The sequence below is a fragment of the Diabrotica virgifera genome, chromosome 3 (genome assembly GCF_917563875.1).
Source record: "Diabrotica virgifera virgifera chromosome 3, PGI_DIABVI_V3a".
NCBI lineage: Eukaryota > Metazoa > Arthropoda > Insecta > Coleoptera > Chrysomelidae > Diabrotica > Diabrotica virgifera.
Genome location: NC_065445.1, coordinates 27642951 through 27659208, shown reverse-complemented (window position 1 = coordinate 27659208; position 16258 = coordinate 27642951). Strand labels below are relative to the sequence as shown.

At 33.5% G+C, this 16258-nt stretch overlaps 1 protein-coding gene across 1 annotated transcript in view; it reads left to right on the top strand.

Moving 5' to 3' along the window:
- LOC114340380 (uncharacterized) overlaps positions 1 to 16258 on the top strand; it is a 1055195-nt gene that overhangs the window by 39066 nt on the left and 999871 nt on the right. The window contains exon 2 of the mRNA XM_028291124.2: positions 13394 to 13446. The gene's annotated coding sequence lies outside the window, so the exon portion shown is untranslated. The remainder of the gene's footprint in view (positions 1 to 13393; positions 13447 to 16258) is intronic.

Here is a 16258-nt window from a genome sequence, read left to right as displayed (position 1 = left end):
AAAAGGATGAAAAGCGACTCCTACGGAACACAAAAACAAATATGGAGATTCATAAGAAGCCAACAGAAAGAAATGGCAGAATTGAAGGAATGCAATAACATACCAGCAAACGAATGGGAAAGATACTTGACGGAACTGTTTAAAGAAAAGGAAACAAATAATCAAAACAATAACCTACCTGAATTAAGACACGAAATAGAAATCAGTTTTCAGGAAGTAGAGATAGCCATAAATTCACTTAAAAATAGAAAGTCACCAGGATCAGACGGAATAACCAACGAGCTTCTAAAATACGGAGGAGAAAGTATAACCCTAGAGATGACAAAACTTATACGAAAACTAATATTGCACTGCAAGATACCAGACGCATGGAGAAACAGCATAATGATACCAATGTTCAAGAAAGGGAAAAAGAAAGAAAACCCCAACAATTATAGAGGTATAAATCTACTCAACACCGCACTTAAGCTAACTACAAAAGTCCTAACCAACAAAATCAATAAACTAACAACTTTATCTACATCTATCAACTAACAACTAACAACAGATCCGGAAGATCCTGCGTAGACTCCGTATTTGTACTGAGACAAATCACAGAAGAAAAGGCCATTGAGTACAATAAACCAGCATATCTATGTTTTATAGATCTGACAAAGGCTTTCTCTATACATTTACTGTATAGAGGAAACATACCAATCAATATTATACACACTATCGAAAACATCTACTTTCATAATCGAATACAGGCAAAGATAAATGGAAAACTAACGCAGTTTATACCAGTACAAAGCGGAGTCAGACAAGGTGACTCGTTAAGCCCACTTCTCTTTAATATAATAATGGACGAAATAATAGAAGGAGTACGTAAAGGTCATGGTTACAGAATGGGGAACAAAAAAATCCAAATATTATGTTATGCAAACGACGCCGCATTAATCGCCGAGACAGAAGATGATCTCCAAAGATTAACACACATCTTCGATACAACAGCCAAGAAATACAATATAATAATATCAGCAGAAAAAACCAATGTATGATAACATCTAAATACCCACTACGATGTAAAATCGAAATTGATGGGAAAATAGTAAAGCAGGAAGCAAGGTTTAGATATCTGGGAATAGATATAACCAGTTACAATCGGAGTTGTTGAAGAGGAAGTACGACAACAAAGCTTAAAAGCAGGTAAAGCGGCGGGATCCCTTAATGACACAATTTGGAAGAACACACACCTAAGACAAGACACAAAAGCAAGAATCTATAAAGCAGCAATTAGAGATATATTGACATACACGGCGGAGACAAGACCTGACACATCTAAAACGAAACGACTACTAGAAACAGCAGAGATGAAAATACTCCGACGAATATCAGGGAAAATTCTGTTGGATAGGGAGAGAAGCGAAAACATAAGAAGATCATGCAATGTAGAAGACATAAATGGATGGGTGACAAAACGGAAACAGGAGTGGAACGAACACATTAGTAAAATGGCAGATAATAGGATAGTACGAATAGCACGAGATAAGTCACTAAATGGACGAATAAGTATTGGCAGACCAAGAAAAAGATGGAGCGATAACTTAAACAAGGAGGGTAATATTGAAGAAGAAACAGGCTTTAAAGCCTACATACAAGAAGGAAGAAGAAGAAGAAAACTTACATACTTTTTCTGTTTCCTAAGATACAGTCTTCTTTCAAAGATTAATAATCCTCATAATTAATTGTACTCTGTTTCATCATTCGCTTGCATCCAATTTTGGCATATCCGTTTCAGGTCAGCTGTCCATCTTGTTGGTGGTCATCTTCTGCTTCGAAAGGCGTCCTGTCTGAGTGACCACTCGAGAATACGTTTCGTCCATCTGCCGTCCTTCGTTCTCGCGACATGCCCCGCCCAGTTACATTTTAAGGTCGATATTCTTTTGATTGCGTCGGTTACTCCTCATGGCGCAATTCTGTGTTGGTTATTCGGTCTATTCCGTTTCTTAAACTTAACGGGCCTTGTTAGCATATGGTTTGTATATTAAATGTGAATTTTAAATGACTAATGTTATTTCGTTTTGAGAAAAGTTATTAAAAATTTAGCAAAAATAGTAATTAAAGCGTATCGCTATAGGTGTCTTGGGGTTAATCCCAACATGGACCGTTCCATTACCCTCTGTGTTATTCGAATTTTGTTTGCGGACGTCTTATTGAGCGTTAGCGTTTCCAAACCATAAATTAGAACCGCCAGCACACACTGATCAAAGACCCTCTTCAAGCAGATGGGAAGAGCTGATTTGAAAACGTCTCTTAGCTTTCCATAAGCCGCCCAAGTCAACCTTATTCTACTTTGGTTGTCTCTACTTTTTGCCCCAGATATTTGTATGCTGATGTTTGTTCTATACCTGTTCCAGCTATGTTGATGTTCTCACTCAGAACGAGGTTTCTCATCACTTGTGTTTTTGAGTGGTTGATCTTTAAAACCACTTGTGTAGAGGTAGGTAGAGCCTTTCGCATATTTCGATGGCAAGAGCAATGCGATCTGTTATCAGGACTATGTCGTCCGTGAACTTGAGGTGACTAAGTTTCTCTCCATTTATGTTTTTGCCCTTCTCGTCTAGGTTTGGACGCTTACACATGTATTTCAATAATGTTGTAAACAATTATGGCGAAATGGTGTCACCCTGGTGAACTCCAAGATGAATGTTGAACTTGTGTGTATCTTCATGGAGTCTGACGCATGCCGTAGCATTATCGTAGGTATTTTTGATGACAGTCCTTCTCGTTAAATGCCTTCTCATAATCCACAAATATTAAGACAAGTGGTTTGTTGTACTCTATACATTTTTCGATGAGGCTTTTAATAACTTGTATAATATGGTCATTTGTGCCGAAGTTTGACCTGACTCCTGACTGCTCACATGATTGGTAAAAGTCCATTTTGTTAGAAAGTCTGTTGGTTATGACTCTTGTAAAAAGTTTATATATGTGTGACATGAGGCTGATTGGTCTATAGTTTTCTAGATTTGTTAAATCTCCTTTTTTAAACAGTAGAATGATCACTGCATTTTGCCATTGGGATGGTGTTGTTCCCTGTTCAGGGCATTCTGTGAAAAGTATGGCAAGCATTTGTATCAGTTTCTCGCCTCCTAATTTTATGGCTTCAGCAACAAGGCTGCTTTATCCATTAGGCAATATAGGCAGTTATCTAGGGCGGCACATTATGAGAGGGCGGTAAAAATACTGTACAAAAAATATTTGTATATAAAAATAATGAATCTATTTTCTGTCATTAAAGAGTATCTCTTTCAAATTACTTTACCGCAAGGAAGCCAAAAAATTGTGCAAAATAAATCATATAAAGAAATAAGACAGAGAAATTCAATTTGACGAGGGAGCCGATGATGAACTAAACTTTTCAGCTAGTGATGAGAAGAAAATCTACACATTCTATGTTATAATCGACACTCTAATAAGAGACCTGAATAGACGTATGGAATCTTATCGACTTACTTATCAACGTTTTCGTGTTTTCGTGTTATTAACAGATTTGCCAAAATTAAGCAATGAAGAAACTATGAAAGAAGCTGAAAATCTGATACAAAATAAAGACGACCAAGATACATCATTCATACATCAGTGCATTCACTTAAAGGGTCATTTGAATACCACAATGAAATCAATCGACATATCTTAATATTTAAAGAAGAGTTAGTGCAGTCACTGAAGGTGGATATGAGCTATTACCTCCGATTTCGTTGAACCTCCATCGATTTGCATGAAAATTGGTGAGTAATTAGAGGATATCTCAAGGAACAAAGGTGACATGGTGTCAACTTGCGCTTTTACCCTGGGGATGGATGCCACCCCTTCTCCAAAGTTCCCAAAGCTGCAATAGCCATTTGGAGTGCCAACCTTCGAAAGAAGACGGCGCAATAAGAAGAATATGACATTTTTCTCTCTCTCTCCTGTCGTTTCCCCATTACTGAGGATCGTGATTTCTTCCAATATTCCTAACAATGTTTCTCGATTGGTCTCTATTTTCAGCTGCTCTAAGAGCTTCGCAGAATAAGTTTCCAGCTGAATGCTTTATTTGGTCAGACCATCTACTTGATGATCGTCCTCTTGATCTTCTCCCCGGAACGTTTCCAGAAAAAATTAATCTCTCCAAACTGTCGTCACCTCTGCGAACCACGTGACCAAAGAATTGCAGAATTCGTTGCAGACATATTGTGGACAGCCTTTTTTTTAATATTGAGTTGGTTTAGAATGGAAACGTTTGTCCTATGAGCTGTCCAAGGTATGCGCAGCATTCTTCTCCAGCACCACATCTCAAAGGCATCAATTTTTTGGCGCTCGCATGCGCGAAGAGTCCAAGTCTCTGCTCCGTATAGATATATTGAGAATACAAGGGCATTCACCAGTCTCATCTTGATCTTTTGAGAGATAGATCTGTCTTTCCAAACTTTAGTTAGGCGACTCATCGCATTTTTTGCCATACGAATACGTCCCCGAACTTCTGATTCACAGTTACCATCGTTAGCTATATTAGACCCGAGATACACAAAGGTGTTTACTATCTGGTATTCCTGTAATATGTTAGTCAGTCGAATAGTGTCAAATCTGTCGAAATGACATTTCTGCATATAGTATTTATAGTATAGTTGATCCAAAAGATGGCATAACCCAGACATCCAAAGTGAAAGCTATCATCATCATTCTCTTTGCCTTATCCCTATGCGGGGTCGGCTTCCCTAATTGCATTTCTCCACCCAATTCTGTCTTGGGTCATATCAATGTTAATCCCCTTTACCAACATGTCCTGCCTTATCGCCTCCCCCCAGGTCTTCTTTGGTCTTCCTCTCCTACTCCTTCCAGGAATCTGCACTTCAGCTATTCTTCGTATTGGGTGATTAACGTCTCGACGTTGAACATGACCAAACCATCTTAACCTATGCTCTCTCATTTTGGCATCAATTGGTGCCACACCTAGACTTCCTCTAATATACTCATTTCTAATTTTATCCTTCTTTGTCACTCCACTCATCCATCTAAGCATTCTCATTTCCGCCACATGCATTCGTTGTTCCTCTTTCTTTTTCACTGCCCAACATTCAGTTCCGTACATCATAGCCGGTCTTATGGCTGTTTTATAGAATTTTCCCTTCAGCTTCATTGGAATTTTTCTGTCACACAACACACCACTCGCTTCTTTCCACTTCATCCATCCAGCCCTAATTCTACTGCATGCATCTCCATCTATTTCTCCATTACTCTGTAATACCGATCCTAGGTACTTAAAACTATTGCTTTTCACAATCATTTCACCATCCAAAGATACCATTTTATTTGTAGTAGCTCCATCTTTAAATGAACATTCCAAATACTCTGTTTTTGTCCTACTAAGTTTTAAACCTTTTTCCTCCAGAGCATGTCTCCACTGTTCCAGTTTTTGTTCTAAGTCTCTTTCACTATTTCCTACTAACACGACATCATCGGCATACATTAAGCACCATGGAATGTTACCCTGTAGTTTCGCTGTTATCTGGTCCAAAACTAATGAGAATAAATACGGACTAAGCACCGAGCCTTGGTGCAATCCTACTTTCACATGAAATTTATCAGTCTCTCCCACACCTGTCCTAACACTAGTCGTAACTCCCTCATACATATCCCTCACAATCTTTACATATTCACCAGGGACTCCTTTCGTATTGAGTGCCCACCATAGAATCTCTCGAGGAACTCTATCATATGCTTTCTCAAGATCAATGAATACCATATGAGCGCTTGTTTCTTTACTCCTGTATTTTTCCATCAACTGCCTTATAATGAAAATTGCATCTGTTGTTGATCTACCCTGCATAAAGCCAAATTGATTCTCGGATATTTCGGTCTCTTCACGTATCCGTCTGTCAATTACTCTTTCCCATATTTTCATGGTGTGGCTAAGCAGTTTTATAGCCCTGTAGTTTGTACATTGTTGTATATCTCCCTTGTTTTTGTAAACAGGTACCAGTATACTGCTTCTCCATTCGTCTGGCATTTGTCCGACTTCCATAATTCTATTAAATAGACCTGCTAGCCATCTTGTTCCTGTCTCTCCCAATGCTCTCCATACTTCCCCAGGAATATCATCTGGTCCTACCGCTTTTCCTTTCTTTATTTTTTGAAGCGCTTGAGCCACTTCCTCGTTGGTTATTTTGGTGACCATTGCTGCTACTGTCTCCGTTGACTCTACAGGCTGTCTGTCAAATTCTTCATTTAATAAGCTGTCAAAGTACTTTCTCCATCTCTTTTTGACTTCCCTTTCGTGAACTAGTATTTTATTATTTTCATCTCGGATACATCTAATCTGATTAAAATCTTTTGCTTTCTTTGCTCTCTGTTTGGCTATTTGTTTGTTGAAGGATAGCTTTCACCAAAGTGAAAGCTATCCTTCAACACCAAATTGTTCTATATGGCCCACACAATGTCCAGCAAAAAGTCACACCATTTTGAGCGTCGGGTTTGGGGGAAAAGGGGGGAGAAATCGGTAAATTCGTAGTTTTTTAAGTTTTTCGCCAATATTTCTAAAACTATGCGGTTTAGCATGAACAACCCTCTATACAAAATTGTTCTACATTAAATTTGAAATAAGAAAGACTCTATGCATAATCTTTCTAAAATGAATGGTTCCAAAGTTACGGAGGTAGTATAGTATAACTGGTCTAAAAAAAAAGGCCTAACCCAAACATCCAAAGTAAAAGTTTTCCTCCAACACCAAAATGTTCTATATGGTCCACATATTGTTCAGTAAACAGTTACACCATTTTGAGCGTCAGGTTTGGGAGGGAGATGGGAGAAAAGCCGCTATATTAGTAGTTTTTTTACGTATTTCGTCAATATTTCTAAAAATATGCTATAGCGTAAACAATGTTATGTACAGAAATGTTCGACATAAAATTTAAAACAAAAAATGTTCTATACATAATTGTTATAAAATCAACGGTTCCAGAGTTACGGAGGGTGAAAAGTCGAGGTTTTCGATACTTTTTATATTTCTTGGACAATATTTATGATATAACTATACCAAAAACCCAGACATCCAAAGTGAAAGTTATCCTCCAACACCAAATTATTCTATATGGTCCACCTAATGTTCAGAAAAAAGTCACATCATTTTGAGCGTTGGGTTTGTAGAACATTTTTCTGTAGAACATTCCTTACGCTAAAGCATAGTTTCAGAAATATTGACGAAAAACTTAAAAAAACTACTAATTTACCGATTTCTCCCCCATCTCCCCTTCAAACCGGACGCTCAAAATGGTGTAACTTTTTACTGAACAATATGTGGACCATATAGAACAATTTGGTGTTGAAGGAAAACTTTTACTTTGGATGTCTGGGTTAGGCCTTTTTTTGGACCATTTATACTATACTACCTCCGTAACTTTGGAACTGTTCATTTTAGAAGGGTTATGCGTAGGGTCTTTTTTATTTAAAATTAATTGCAGAACAATTTTGTGTAGAAGGTTGTTCATGCTAAACCGCTTAGTTTTAGAAATATTGACGAAAAACCTAAAAAACTACGAATTTGCAGATTTCTCCCCCCTCTCCCCCCCAAACCCGACGCTCAAAATGGTGTGACTTTTTTCTGAACATTATGTGGTCCATATAGAACAATTTGGTGTTGGAGGATAACTTTCACTTTGGATATCTGGGTTTGGGTCTAACTATACCATACTAATACTAACTAATTATATACACTTTAACTACTTAATTCTTCATTTTATTAAATGTAGTTAAAGTTAAATCTTGCGCACCAATTGTTTTAATTTTTCAGATACAGTAAATCGTCAAACACAAAAACAGATATTCGGTTTTCACAAAAATGTAAATCTAACTTTTCAGCTGGAACTTGAATTTCCTGAGTTAAATTGGAATTCCAATTGCACATTTTGCGTTTGCTCTTTTTACAAACGTGTGTGTATTATATACTGCGCTTACTTTTGCGATGACATTTTACGTTACGGTAAAAATCACATGTGTGTCAGAATGATAATCGATTTTTTAACGAAATGGATGGACCAGGAATCTGAGGAAAACTTTTAAAGTATTTTTTAAACAAAGCCAATTCTTATTTCTCTGGACCAACATCAAACAAACTTAGACTTCGTTCAATAATGAAGATGTGTCTCAATTATCTGCACTTAACATTGCAAAGGACTTAAATCTTTTTTATAATTTCAATAATGACTTGATTCCTACATTACTTTATCTGGCTATCCAAACTAGATAAGATAAAATATAACCCTTCTGAACCCTTACACACCTATCCTGTCATATCATGTAGACACATACGTACATGAAACAAAAAACATAATATACTTTTCTTAAGAGGCTTCTTTCAGTGCGTCACAGTTTTTTGATTTATTTCTAACACATTAAGTTGGAACTGTTTGTGAAAGTGAAAGTGGAAGTGAAAAGGTACGTCCGCGATTATACTCATTTATAATATTTTATTTTAGTTGTTGATAGATAACGCTATAAAAAAATTAGTTACGTATTATCTATACGACTATAATTTGTACAATTTATACGACTATACAAACCAAAGAACATACCTTTTTATAAATGCAATAAACACGATTAATGTGTTTTTATAACAAATTGCAAATAAAAGGGTTATACTGCAATAACCTTTTAGTCTGGGCAGATTATCGCAGAATAGGCGATTTTTGGGAAAAGTTATTTACCAGTAATTTTATTGCTGGAATCGAATCCTATTATTGTATATATTAATAATATAGGTATGCAAAGTCCGCAGATAGTGTGCAACTTTTTGATAAACAAAATGGCGCCCGAAAATCGTGTTTTTTTTCCATTTTTGATCTATAACTCCAAAGATTTTAACTTTACACCAAAAACACTCAAATAAAAATTCACTGTAATTAAATTATGCATAGAGACGTGTTTTTTTAGATTTACTTCGGCGAACATTTTCCCCGGAAAATGCCGGTTTTTCCAACAAAATCTTTAATTTTCAACTAAAATTTTAGATAAGTAATTGTTTATCAATAATTAAATAACTTGGTAGCATGAAAGCCCTTTTTGTATAGATTATAATTCCAGAAGCCAATGGAAATTGAATGAACAGTTTAGCAACAATTAAATTGTTAATTAAAAATTTACCGTCGCTATAATAACCACAATAATTATGATACATAAGAATAACTATGATTTTTGTATAAAAATACACTGTACCTATCTAACGTACTTTACAGAATTGAAATTTTACTATTTAAGCGGCCTAAGGAATATTTTAAAATTATAAACAATTTTTTGGCTTATAAACAAATAGAATATTTCGGGAAATATTAAATTAAATTAAATCATGAAAACGGTATTGGAAAAAAGCGACAGAACGCTTCTTTTAAAAGAAAAAACGTTTAATTACGATGAGTGCTTCCTGAGATGCACCCGGTCAAAGTTGACGGGCATTTACCGGCATTAAATAAACAATACGATCATAATTTTCAAACAATCACCTTTTTATTTTTATCCTCTTTCTTCACACCAATTTTCATATCTTTAAAGTAATCATAACATACATTACTATAATAAAAACTATCGATATTACGAGTGAAAATTTCCAAAAATAGCAAAATTCCAAGATGGTTCGAAAATTATGATCGTATTGTTTATATCTTTGCCGTATATGCCGGTCACCTTTTACCGGTTGTATCTCAGGAAGCGCTCCTCACAATTAAACGGTTTTTCTATTAAAAGAAGCGTCCTGCCGCTTTTTTCCAATACCGTTTTCATGATTTAATTTAATTTAATATTTCCCGAGATATTCTATTTGTTTATAAGCCAAACAATTATTTATAATTTTAAAATATTCCTGAGGCCGCTTAAATAGTCCAATTTCAATTCTGTAAAGTACATTAGATAGGTACAGTGTCTTTTTATACAAAAATCATAGTTATTCTTATGTACCATAATTATTGTGGTTGTTATAGCGACCGTAAATTTTTAATTAATTCAATTGTTGCTAAACTGTTCATTCAATTTTCATGGGCTTCTGGAATTATAATCTATACGAAAAGAGCTTTTATATTATTAAGGTATTTAATTATTGATAAACAATTACTTATCTAAAATTTAAGTTGAAAATTAAAGATTTTGTTGAAAAAACTCGCATTTTTTGGGGAAAATTTTCGTCGAAGTAAACCGGAAAAACACGTTTCTATGCAGAATTTAATTACGGTGAATTTTTATTTGAGTGTTTTTGGTGTGAAGTTAAAATCTTTGGAGTTATAGTGCAAAAATTAAAAAAAAACACGATTTGCCGGCGCCATTTTGTTTATAAAAAAAGTAGCACACTATCTGCGGACTTTGCATACCTATATTATTAATATATGCAATCATAAGATTCGATTCCAACAATAAAATTTTTTGTACATAACTTTTTCTTGTATTTTGCTAATTAGCCCGGAGAATTTTCATATTTGGTTGATTACGATTCTGACAACTGTCAGATTTAACTAAAATGCCATGCAATAATTCTCTACTTTATTAAAATCATATTCTAATTGTATGTCAAAAAATGCACAATAACTACCTCTTCAAACCCAACAAATTTTATTACAGCGTTGCCAGTAGTTTCGGCAAAGTCGTAAAAAATATGTATAATTTTGTTTTCTTCAACACCCTGTATCTTGAAAATGGGGGATTACATGAAATTTTTATTAAGCAAACCCCAATTGTTTTTCAGTTTCTTACCTATCCTGGTGACGGTGTAACCTTTTTTGAAACACCCGGTATAAAATTGTATCAAAAAGCGAAAAATAGCGAGAAAATCCGGTTTTTCTTTTAAAAAGTACGTTTAACCAATTTTAAAAATCTGAAATTAATGCCACACTGAAAGACTGAGAAGAACTTTAGATTTTACTCCTATAGATATGTAATAGGTAAATCATTTTTTTTCTGATTATAGCGTTATCTATCAACAACCAAAATAAATGTTATAAATGTGTATAATCACGGAAGTACCTTTTCTTCTGTCACTTGAGACGCATTGACAAAAGCCTCTGAGAAGCACCATAGTACAATGATATTCATAGTCTGGGCTGATTATCGGAGAATAGGCCATTTTTGGGAAAAGTTATTTACCAGCAATTTTATTGCTGGAATCGAATTATTAGATCCTATATATTAATAATATAGGTATGCAAAGTTCGCAGATAGTGTGCTACTTTTTTTATAAACAAAATGGCGCCTGAAAATCGTGTTTTTTTCAATTACTGCTCTATAACTCCGAAGATTTTAACTTTACAACAAAAACACCCAAATAAAAATTCACTGTGATTAAATTCTGCATAGAGACATGTTTTTCCCGATCTCCTCCGACGAAAATTTTTCTCGGAAAATGCGGGTTTTCCCAACAAAATCTTTAATTTTCAAATAAAGTTTTAGATAAGTAATTATCTACCAATACTTGAAAATAAATGCTTTAAAACTTTTTTGCAACAATTTGCAAAAAAGTTATAAAACAGCAAAGTAAACATACGATTACTACGGTGTTTATAATTTTTTTTAATTCTTTCAAAGCGTAGAACTGAGTTTAAAGTACAAGCTAATTATTTACTAAAAAATATCGATTATCAGTTTAATGGTTATATTTTAATTAAATATTATAAATATATTTTTTTTGTAATTTACACGCGCGAAAGTAGACTAATACAGTACTGTAGCTAAAATTTTCACTCGGAGCGACGACCGACCGCGCGACGTACACTTTTAATAAATAATGTATGCTGCGTGTCAATCGCTTCGAGTGAACATTTTAGCTCAGGCTCTGTATCAGGCCTACTTTTGCGCTTAAAATTACAAAAAGAAGTATTTTTAATCTTTGATTAAAATATAACCATTGCACTAATTTTTGACATTCTTTGTGAGTAATTAGATTGTACCACAGACTCACTTTTAAGCTTTGAAACAATTAAAACAAATTATAAACAACGGAGCAATCGTATATTTATTTTGCTGTTTCATAACTTTTTGCAAATGGTTGGAAATTTTCAATATAATAATATTATATTGCTTATATTATATTGATTATGCAAAAATATGAAAAATTTATATTTTGTCGACAAAATATTCAATAGGCATCACACCTTTATAATCTTTCTATGTTTGATCAATGTCTCATGATTATTTTGGTTGTTATTGCGACTGTAAATTGTTATTTAACAATTGAATTGTTGCTAAAATATTCGTTTCATTTTCACCAGCTTCTGAATTTATAATCTCTACCAAGAAAGCTTTTATTTCACCAAGCTATTTAATTATTGATAAATAATTACTGGCCCAAAAAATTTATTTGAAAATTCGAGATTTTGTTGGGAAAACCCACATTTTCCGAGGAAAATTTTTGTCGGAGCAAATCGGGAAAAACATGCCTCTATGTAGAATTAAATTGGGGTGAATTTTTATTTGAGTGTTTTTGGTGTAAAGTTAAAATCTTCGGAGTTATAGAGCAATAATTGAAAAAAATACGATTTGTCGGCGCCATTTTGTTTATAAAAAAAGTAGCACACTATCTGCGGACTTTGCATACCTATATTAATAATATATAGGATCTTATAATTCGATTCCAGCAATAACATTGCTGGTAAATAGCCTTTCTTTGCACTTTACTAATTAGACCAGCGTATTATAACTATTTTTTTTTCAAAATTTAAAGATTATGCAAAAAAAAAGAAAAATTTATATTTTGTCGATACAATATTAAATAAGCATCTCATCTTTATAATCTTTATACGTTTGATCAATGTATCATGATTATTTTGGTTATTATTGCGATCGTAAATTGTTAATTAACAATTGAATTGTTGCTAAAATATTCGTTTAATTTTCACCGGCTTCTGGAATTACAATTTATACCAAGAAAGCTTTGATGTCACTAAGTTATTTAATTATTAATTAATTAATAACTTACCTAAAACTTTATTTGAAAATTAGGGTTTTTGTTGGGAAAACCCGCATGTTCCGAGGAAAATTTTCGTCGTAGCAAATCGTGAAAAACATATCTCTATGCAGAATTTAATTGCGGTGAATATTTATTTGAGTGTTTTTGTTGTAAAGTTAAAATCTTCGGAGTTATAGAGCAATAAATAAAAAAAATACAATTTGTCGGCGCCATTTTGTTTATAAAAAAGTAGCACACTATCTGCGGACTTTGCATACCTATATTATTAATATATAGGAGCTTATAATTGGATTCCAGCAATAAAATTGCTGGTAAATAATTTTCCATGAATTTTACTAATTAGCCCAGAGTATTCAATAAAATTCAAATTAAGATTTTAAATTAAAATAATTTTAACTGATGTGATTTTAAAAATAAAACTATTTATTTTTATAGGTATAATTTATTCGAACCCTTCTGTGAGTTGACCATTTCAAATTTTAAGAGTGGTAAGTGCATTTTCCATCATTAGTTTTAAATTGTGTTTATACACTTGTTTTATTTAATTCTACAAATCTCTTTTATTCTTCAACTGACAATGGTTACCCCTGATACACATAATTTTGCTCTTGTTCTAAAACAATCATTTCACAGTTTACATATTGATTTGGGACAAAGAATACTTAATTAATAACTTTTGGATATTTTTGAAGCGAAGCTTCTATCAAAGAATACAACGATGTTGGTGTATAAGTTACCACAGCTATTTCTCAGTCGGAATTATTATTTTTAATTAGTTGGTTTGATTTAGATGAGCATGAGACATGACAGTTCAAATAAAACACTAGATAACTATAGAGAATATAATGTCAACAAAATTTTAAGTCCCTTTTTACATACAAATATTAATTTTGATTTCAATAGTTTATAAGAACAAAAGTAAGTAATTAATTAAAAAAAAATAAACCAGAACCAGCTGTTTCCTTCACATAAATATAAAGATCATTGTATTTTAGTCCCCTTTTTAGACCCCTTAACCCAATCTAAATTGTACCTTGTTCTTTCTTGTTTTCTCCCATAAAATAAAATAAAATCTATTACCGTCCTTATTTCCTTCAATAAAAAAAATCATTTGCCTGGATAAACACACTGCAATCTTCCTTAAATTTTGTCAAAATGTCACGTCAAATATCGAACTTCTAAATAAATCTGCCAAATTTATTATTTCCAATATACTGAATAAATGTAAATCTGGTAAATAAATGTACTTCTATTACTTCTTTAAAGCCTCAGGATCGATAAATACATACAATTACTGAATACCGGAACACCCTAGCAAAAGAAAAAGAAAATAAAAATAACTGAACTAACTTCTTAAAACTGAGAACCAATAAACTGAACAAAAATGACTTCAGCTTACCTTTAACATACAAAAGGGTCTATTACACGACTCTCAGCCTGGCCATCAATAAACATCGAATTAATCTCTAGAGGATTTTCCAAGACAAATCTTTACGTGCCCCAAATTTCCAGCACACCAACGGATACCTCAATGAGAGAATTCCCAGTACATCCCACCAAAGGATTGAAAAAGTACCATTTCAATTAAAAAAACTGGGAATCCAAATCGCCGACCAGGCTTCAAGTGCTTTCTCAAAAATGTTTTTGAAAAGAATGAACGTTGTTGATTTTCTAACAAGGCGTTCAAAACAAAAAAAACTCTACAACAAAAATCTTCTCTCACTGACTCACACAAAAAGCATATACATCCAAACATACAAATTATACATCCTCCAAGGACAAAATAATCGGTTATAAACAACCAAAACTCAACAAACGTAACTACTAAATTTTCAACCGTAATAACTCCACCTTTCCTTCCGGAAAGAAAATTAAGTTTCTTTGAATTGAATCCCAAAGAAACTTGTTAAAAATACATACTATGTTACACTATCTACATCAGAATCCGATTCAACGTGGCTATCAGAGTTCTGTGGGTGAGGTTTCAAGTCTTTCACATGCCAGTGACCAATAGACTTACCATTATCATTTATTAATTCATATGTACAATAACCAACCTTACGCTTTACTCTAAAAGGTCCAACAAATCTATCAGCAAACTTAGATGTAAAATAATTAGCTTTATCAGAAAGAACATAGTTCTTTTTCCAAACTAAATCATTTTCCTTAAAATGAACATCCCTTCTTCTTAAATTATATCTTTCTCTGGTGTTATCTGAAGCTTTATCAATCCGCTTCTTAACCCAGTCTCTCAACCTATTCATATTTTTAGAACGATCATACACACGTTGTTTATTTTCTTCATTCCCTATTTTTAGATGATATTCACTTCCATGAGTCATCATCTCACAACCAAAATTAATGAAGTATAGTGTTTGACCTGTCACCTCATGTTTGGCAGTTCTAATAGCACAACCTAGTTCAGGTAAATTAACATCCCACAACCTATGATTATCTTTAACATAAGCCATCAACATGGTTTTCATGATACGATTAATTCGTTCAGTAGGGTTTGGATGAGGGGTAAAATTTGGAGTAAAAAGAAATCTGATTCCAAACTCTTGACAAAAAGATCTTAAAATATTACCTTTGAACTGACTTCCATTATCACATTTTAAGACTCTGGGAACACCAAACAAAAGAAATACATTTTCTTTTAAAATTTTACTTATAGAAGTGGCAGTTGCCTTTCTCAGAGGGAATAAAAGAGGAAATTTACTGAACTTATCAGTAACTACCAAAATCCAAGTATTACCAGCTGAACTTCTGGGCAATGGTCCAAATAAGTCCATACTGATGATCTCCCAAGGTTTTGTGGATTCGACAGCCTGTCCCATATGTCCTGCAGGACTTTTCTGTTCAGGCTTCGTCCTTAAACAAACCTCACATTTCCTTATATATTTCGTAATGTCCATTTTCATAAAAGGCCAATAGAAAAGGCGAGATACACGATGAAATGTTTTGTAGATACCTAAATGACCTGAAACACAAGAATCATGACACCTCTGAAGTATCTTATCTCGAAAATCTTTTGGAACTACAAGTTTCCAATATTCACAATCATCTCTTAAACTCGGAAAATCTTGATCAATATATTTATACAACTTATTATTTGCTAGTCTCCATCTGACAAATTTTAAAGGATTTTTATTTACATTATTACACATTTTCTTATACCATTTATCACTGGTAGAAGAAAAATCATATTCGTCACATTCGGGGTTTATTGCTTGAACATTACTTATTTCTACAGAATTTATCATATGTACACTATCAACAGGTAGTTCTAAAGCTCGCGAA